General features: G+C 46.4%; 1 pseudogene; it reads right to left on the reverse strand.

Moving 5' to 3' along the window:
- Positions 1-1,959: 1,959 nt before the first annotated feature.
- On the reverse strand, positions 1,960-8,134 carry LOC123185362 (uncharacterized; annotated as a pseudogene).
- Between the last annotated feature and the right edge of the window lie 214 nt (positions 8,135-8,348).

The raw sequence follows: 8,348 nt of genomic DNA on the forward strand, positions 1-8,348 counted from the left end.
AAAAAAGCAAAAACCCCAGCCACAGAAATGCTGACGCGTGGATGCCTATTGGTCCCGGTTGGTGCCACCAACCGGGATCAAAGGGTCTCCTGCCTGGACTCTGCACACTGCCCACGTGGAGGCCCATCAGTCCCGGTTCTGGATTGAACCGGGACTAAAGGGTCGGGGCATTAGTACCGACACTTTAGTCCCGGTTCAGGAACCGGGACTAAAGGCCCTTACGAACCGGGACTATAGGCCCTTTTTCTACCAGTGAACAATGACTGATATGAATCAAGGTTTGTAATATTCATTCAAATGTTTTATCCGATTTTCGCCATCCAGGTTTGTAATATTCATTCAAGTAGCTGTCCTATTCAGTTTTGCCTTGCAACCTAACAAAGTTTTCTTCCAAAACAATGGATGACATTAGCCCATCCACCCAGAGACACACCCCATTTCTCACTTATACCAGCTTCAATCCACTGTCCAACAATGTGCGATTTGGCAGCTCCCAAGGCATGGCGCTGGTGTCCCCCGAACCGAAAATAAATCGAACCGAACCAAATTTATGGTTTTTATGGTTTCTGGTTTCGGTATGGTATGAACTTTTCATACCGATTTGAACTTTGGTTTTTATGGTATATACCGAATAAACCGAAGTAAAAAATAATTTTATATTTCTTGTGATGAACAACCATACAAGTTGTCATTTTTCTTGTACATAAGTCAAATTCACTATTAAGCACGTAATTTTTTCTTGTAACATAGTCATTTTTCTCTTTTTTAAATGCTAAGCACGTCCATAACCATCAACAGATGAATCAATGCATGCATATATTTATATACTATTTGTGTAAAAATGTATGTGTTTTGAGTCATAAATTCGCGTCAACTTTGGTTATTATGGTATATACCGAAATCATACCGAAATAATTTGATATATACCGAAATCGAACCATATTTTAATTTCATACTGTATTTACCGAAGTATTAATACCGTACAAACTGAAAAATCGTATAAACCGAAACATGTAAACCGAATAAACTGAACGCACAGTGTGACCCTTCGGTGTGCAGGCCTTCGGCCTCTCACATCTCTCAAAGCATTTGTTAAGATTTTTTATGCCAACGATAGTGGACTGTTAACCTTTTGAGGAAGAACTGCAATGAAAAGATTGGATAGACTCCTTGATGCGTACTACTATATATAATAGTCACTCCGTTATTTTTTCAGTAGGAACTGCAATGAACATTTGAAATATAATAATCTAATACTCATTTTTTGGTACACAGAATAGCAGATTAATAATGAGACGCTTGGTGGGGCGTATCATTGTATGGGAACCTGAGTGAGGCCGTCCACATCAGATGGAGAAGATACTGCTGGCCGATCGAAAACTAGACGCAACTTGCCAATCTCGAAAGGATGAACAAAATAAAGGTGCCGGCCACAACAATTTGAAAATGCAGGTCAAGTTAAATCATGCCGTGCAGACATCATAATACCTGTTGATTTTTTTTTGGCAGGGAATAATACCTCTTGATTGAATAGCTAGCACAATTGTCAGCTGAACGAAACAGCATAATTAAAGATTACATATCCTTCTTACATAGAAAAATAAGCAGGAAATAGCACCACACCAAGCAAAGATGTGGTGCCTTATTACATCACTTGGAGACAGGGACAGCAAACAAGCAAAGAGTGCACACAGGAAAGCACATGAGGCTTAATGGAAAGGCTAAAGCACACCCGAACACGTATGGAAGGTCGACAGGTAGGTAGGCTTTTCCTGCGCCAAACAATATGGCAACCAAGCAAGCACAAAGGGATCTTGCTTATTCATCATCTGATTTCTGACCTGCTTTTCACATTACAGAAAAACAAAATAAGATACCCATGGAGTATTATTTTATATAGCTAGCTGCTGTCTAGCTAGTTTAGTAGGGAACAACAAATAAATAGTGATGGAATTGTAGTTACTGATTATCAGCACCTGATATCTGATCTTCTGAGGGAACATAGAAGAGGTATAGATTCGTCAAGTTTGTTTCCGCATGGAAATCATCAGTGGTAAGATGGAATCTTTTACTGCCAGTATCCCCCATTTCCATGTGGGCCATGAGTAGCCAGGCAAACGTGATGAGCTCTCCTCCGCCGCTCAGCTGCGCAGCATGCATCGCCGCTCATGTGGGCCATGAGCCGCGTCCACATGCGTGCTAACTCCTCTAGTGTTTCCTTGCTTACTTCCAACTCCAATTCATCACAAGCATTTTCAGCATTTTCAGGTTTGTGTAAGTTATCGAAGCTAGCTGTCGCACTCATAGATAGTGGCAGCATGGAAGGGTGGTGAACCAAAAGGTACATCATGTAGTTTGAAAGAGTCCGGCATACCTCCATCAGACCAAAAGGTACATCTGCCCTTGGACGATTTGTCTCTATGTCAGAACGGTAAGAAGCATATTGTTCAAGATGTGCCTCAGTGAATAGATGCATCACGACAATACTATAACCAAAATCTTTAAGGCAATTGTTCATTGCTGTTTTCACCAGGGAGCTAATGCTCTGCCATCTTTGGGGTTTATCGTCGTCGGATTCAGAATTTAAGAGACTAATCTCTTTTACAATATACTCCACAATCATGTTATCTGCATCCATGTACTCAGTGTCTAATAACTTGCTCATCCAAAATATTTTCCTCTTTTGGACACCAAACAAATCCACAAACTTTCTTAATACCATCATTATTCGTTGACTGTGTGTTCTTGGCTGCAGGTTGCTGTTAGTCACCCAACCATGGAAGTTGTACTGTCCAATCGCATTTGGCCACCGCTGTTTCATCCTTGGGTATCCGATGTCCCAACGAAAGACAAACCACGAGAACCAGGCAAGTGTGTCCCACTTGTGAACCTTCAACCATGTCCATGTCCAAGGTGACATCATGGAAACAAATATTGAACAGACTTCTAGGAAAAAGCACCCGGCAAACAGTGAATAGGTAATTATAGTGTCAGCTTTGTTATACCTCTCGTTGTCATTTGCAAGGAAGAGTGCAAAAGCAACAATAATAGATGCCTGAGAGATGCACCTAAGTAGGACTCCGCTCCGAGTGGTGAACACAAGAGCCTTGGTGTAGAGATCATCATACATAATTCCAAGCTGAAGCTTGACCATCCGAATCACTTGGTCAGTTTTGTCTATCTCCGCTAATTCTTCTCTTTTGGAACCAAACATGCTAAGCTCGGATAAGATATCAATGGTATGATGCATGGAATCCAGAGCAGCACGGACAAACCCATCATCATCCGAGATTCCTTCGGGCAATTGTTTTCTGTAACTTTTTGCATCTGTGCTCTCAAGACTTTTAAGGCTACCACACTTGAGAGACCATGTTCTTTCTCCATACTTGATAATTCCAGCAACAAACACAAAGCTACCCGCAAGTAGAAGGTTCACATTGTGTTTTCCGATGGATTTCCAGAAAACATATAAAGCTATGACAACTTGTGTCACCAGATTCAACAGATGCCTCAACCACAAGTTGTTGTCCTCCATGGCGAAAGCAGTAATGGTGTCCTGCCCTCCAAGATGGATGAGAAGAAATGGTGCCCAAAAGATAGCTAGCGGTTGGGTTCTTGTAAGTATGTTCGTTTCAGTGGTGTCATCTTGACGCTTTGAGAGATAGCCCAGTGCATAAACTGCTGCCAAATCTGCCCCTAAGTAAGCTGCCCAGGTGGAGAGTCTCAGGAACCCACTGCTGCTTTGGCGCCGAAGCCTGCCAGCAAAGAAGAGGAACAATTGTAGTGTGAAGCTGAGTAGCACAAGTATCTGGATTTCCCACTCATGGAATAGTTTGGTCGAACTGTCCATGGCATGCAGATTCCTTGTGCCTCGGACCACCTAAAAGATACAACTACAAGTAATATGATTCAGTGTGAATTTTTTGGCAAATAGCAAGACTGCTAAATAAAAAAGAATACTTTTTTGCAATGAGGAAATATCCAATGTATTTTTTGGCTCAAGAAAAACTTGAATAACATATAAAGGATATATAAAGGACATATCGTATGTATTTCTCTTGAATTGCACCCGGGATGTCAAACAAAAGGAAATGCGGACACGCCAGTTTATATAACGAAAATAGACAAATGAACAAAAACGATGAATTATTGCTTTATCTAATGAATATATAATTATAAAAGAATACAATTCCTCTAGATAATCAAACCAAGCGATTGTCTAGCTCTGATTCACGGGATCTCGGAAGACTCCCGCTTAATTACTCCTGTAGGTCTTAAAACCCTCTAAACACCACCGATTAAGCAAGAATGTTTTAGTTGTATTTGCTAAAACTCATGCATGCATGTATGGTGGTAGAAGTAGGATAAACGCCAGCAGAACCCGTGTATGTGTCTGTACACGCGCCGGGCCGTAGGCTCCTACTCAAGGTAGAAAGATGTATGGTAATTTGCATGTGAGTATGCGAAAAAAAATCCATTCATAGACAAACTAAAAAGCCACCATAGCATAAAGGGGTGGTAGAACCGCTCGGCCACACTTGAATCACATGGGAGACGCCTCAGATTTAAAGGGTAACGGTGCACACAGTTTGGTACATCCGAAGTAGCATTGCGTGCAGCTTGACACGGCATATACTCACAAGGTTCAGAATAAAGTTAAACATATGTAAAAAAGCGTCCGGAGGGCTCGGCTCGTGGAATAAAGGCTTCAGATCTTGGGATCGAACGACCATGCACTTTGGATAGTTTTGTGTGAATAATACTTGGGCACATCGGCCGGCAAAACTTGGGCTTAACAACTAGCTCCCGGTTTAGGCGTATATAAATACTGCCAAGACCATAATCATAGATCGAAGAACTCCTAATTCCAATCTTAAATAATTCTATAGTTAGAGATCTATGTTACTTTCCTACCTTACTATGAAAAAGGGTGATTAACAAAAAAAACTTAGATCAATAATTCCGCACACACATCACCCACCTCACTTGTAGTTGCACACAAGTGTGGACCGACGCGGCTGCCGTGCTGTGGTGGAGGACGATAAAATGTTGAGGTATGGAGAACTCTAAAGCATAATCTTTTATTTCATTTTATTCATGCATTCAGGTTAAATATATACATGTGGCAAAAAGAAAGACACAACATACATGATTCTTCATGCACAAATCCTAGCTCTCATTACATATTTTCGGCCACATTCAGGTCGATCAACCACCACAGCAAGCTACCACAGTTGGTTTCAACCTCACTTGAAAAACAGGAAATTGTGTAAATTAGCTGCATAAGGACTAGAGTGTTGGCTACCAAATCTGAATGAAAAAATGGAGATATTTATTCTAGTAAGCTTAATCCTCTAATTTTGTATTGTTTACGTACCAAAATAAATCGTACAATTGTGGAGCTTCAGCTAAGCAAGATCTAAGATTCTGTCACATAGTTACCAAGAAAGTGCCCATCTTTGACGAAAAAGGGTTTCCCCCGCTTTATATATAAAGCACCATCACCGACCAAGTTGAAACTGGCCGACACACACACACACACAAGGCTGGATACAAAGGACGCTAAAAACAGCAACACCACCCCAACAAACACCTAGCAAACACCAGATGAAACACTAGGCATTGCTACGGAGTCGTTGGGGTCCTCAACCGAGAGAGAGCCACCACGAAGAGGAGAAGCCATGTGTAACGCTCAATGGGCTCCAAGGCGGCGCTTTCAGCAAGGGAACGACACCGTAGGGTCGCCACCGCCCAATCCAAGGATTAGGGTTTCCTCCGGAGCACCACGGCAACATATGAGATGCCGTGACGACGCCTTCAAGAAGGGGATGACGCCAGAACTCTGTCGATGCCGGCCTGATAAGACCGAACGGGTTTTCACCCCACCCAACACTCACCGTTACCAGACTGGGTTACGGGCCACTGCAACACCACCATTGAACAACACACCCCGGTCAACATGCCGCCCACACAGCCATGGTGACTGGACAACGCCCGAGCTACATGCTCCGCCCATGAGCACCTCGGCTACCACCAACTGGGCCGCCGCCATGACAACCGAGCCCCACCCTCATCCAAGATACACCTAACGGACACAGCCCACCGGAACGGAGCAAAAGACCCCCTTCCACCCCAAATCCGATACCTTGGTACGGTTGTTGTCCTCGGTGGCCAGATCTTGGCGAGGGAAACTCCGACGGCCACCCTAAGCAGTCGTCGGATGCCACGGAGGCGGCACCCTGCCCCCTTCCCGAAGTCCCCTGCCACCTCTGGCAGGCTTCGCGTGCACCCACACCGCAGCATGGAGCCACCCCGGCCTAACGAGCCCGAAGATGAAACTGAGGACGAGGGAGGGAGCTCACCCAAGTCAATCGCAGACAAACCGCCGCCAGAGTAAGTCATGTCGTCGCCGCGGAAGACCAGTCCACCACGAGGTTGTAGCCACGCTGCTGCAAGCCCCACCACGCCGAGCCCCGGATGGGCCTCCGCCGCCACCCGAGACCGAATCCGGGGGGATCTGGTCGGAGGCGCGACGCCACCAGGCATCCCCGCCGCCGCGCCGCTGGCCCCCGTCGTAGGCCAGCGCCCCCCGACGAGCGGCCGTGGAACTCGTGGGAAGGGGAGATGGAGGACCCGCCGCCGCCCGCGACGGCAAGGGAGGGGGCTGCGGGAGGAGTGGGGAGGTGGGAGGCTAGGGTTCCCCCCATGAGGAGGGGAGCTATGTCTTCTGCCCTTCGATGCGGTGGTGATGGACTATGTTATCAAGTGCCCATCTTTCATTGGAGTCTTAACAAACAGATGAACAACAAAAGCATGGGACGGATACTAGGTATACTATACCTCAGATCTAGCCACTCATACCTATGTGAAGTACATCTCTAACTAAAAAATGTCCAAGATTGAAGTAAATCATGCCATAGAAAAGGTTTTGACTTTCGGTTTGTGAAATTTTTCTCCCAAGACCGAGATGGCCGAATTTCGGCCATTTTCAAAAATTTCGACCGAAATTTGACCAAACTTTGACCCAAATTTGGCTTAAATTTGTCCAAATTTTGACCAAAATCCATTTTTTTCGTTGAAAAGTATTCTTCGCCCCTGGCCGAGATGGCCGAAATCTGTTTTTCTCGGCCGAAATTCAAAACACAGGATAGGGTGGATGGGATTAGCTAGCCGCCGCGGGGAACGAAACCCTAGCCAGGGGAGCCGACACCGACTTGTGCTTGCTAGCGTGGTAGCTCGGTAGAGGAGACCCTAGCAGAGTCGCGGCGTGATACCATGGAGACGGCGAGATCGGCCAAAGACGGGGACTTGTGGGCCTGCGACGCGCCACCGCCCGGCTCCCACCTCGTCGAGCCCCCAGACGTAGAAGCCGTCGAAGAACCGGAGGTCCCTGCGCCGACGACACCGCAGCTCCACTTCACGCTCTCCCACATGCCGTAGTGTGCATCCCCGGCATGACTTCCTCGAACTGCCCCGTCCAGCCCACCAGATCGGCGTCGTCGTCCTCCATCGAGAACGGTGATGATGTCGACCCGAGAACGCGGCGGCGATGTCGGCGTCGGCGTCGTCCGCGAAGATGCAACGCACCTCCTTGATGGACATGAGCGAGGGGCGAATGAGGATGACGCCCACGGGGCCAGCGCTCCGGCCGACAGGAGGAGATCGTTGGTATTTTGCCTTTGTTTTTCTCCAAAACGCACAGAAATTGCGGAAATTTGTTTGTATACATAGAGATGCCTATATGTGTGTGTGTGTGTGTGTGTGTGTGTGTGTGTGTGTGATTTTTTTGCCAAAAATCAAGGTAGGGTGGCTGCTGCCGTGTGTCGCCTCGAACCTGACTATGTGTCCGAGTCCGAGCTGAGGTGACCTGCGGTGCGGCGGTCGATGGCGCAGGAACAAAAGGTCAAGAATTGACGAATGCGCAGAATGTCACCTCGAGCCGAGGAAGAGCCTGCGATGGGACGGGACAGGAGTCGGCGGTGGCGGTGCGGAGCGGGGTCGGCAGCGACCGCACCAGATAGGTAGTTTTGATCAGTAGGGATCGAGCTGGCGGAGCATGGAGGCCGGCGATGAATACCAACCATACTCGTGCAAATTCAGGGTCTGATGCGCCATCGGAGCAGACAAGCCCCATGTCAAGCTTCAAATATTAGGTGTGATCGGAAGCAAGCTAGTGTAAACTAACCCATGCAGAATTAATCCTTCTCTACCTTGAAAAAAAACTTCGTACCTAAGAGTCCATAAGGAAACAAGAAAGGAAGGCATCGTCGTACCTCAAGACTCAAGTAGCTTGTGCTCAAACTGCTAGAGAAATGACTATCGGCTAAGTACTCTTGATTAGGCTGCCT

This window comes from Triticum aestivum, chromosome 1A (genome assembly GCF_018294505.1).
Source record: "Triticum aestivum cultivar Chinese Spring chromosome 1A, IWGSC CS RefSeq v2.1, whole genome shotgun sequence".
NCBI classification, from domain to species: domain Eukaryota; kingdom Viridiplantae; phylum Streptophyta; class Magnoliopsida; order Poales; family Poaceae; genus Triticum; species Triticum aestivum.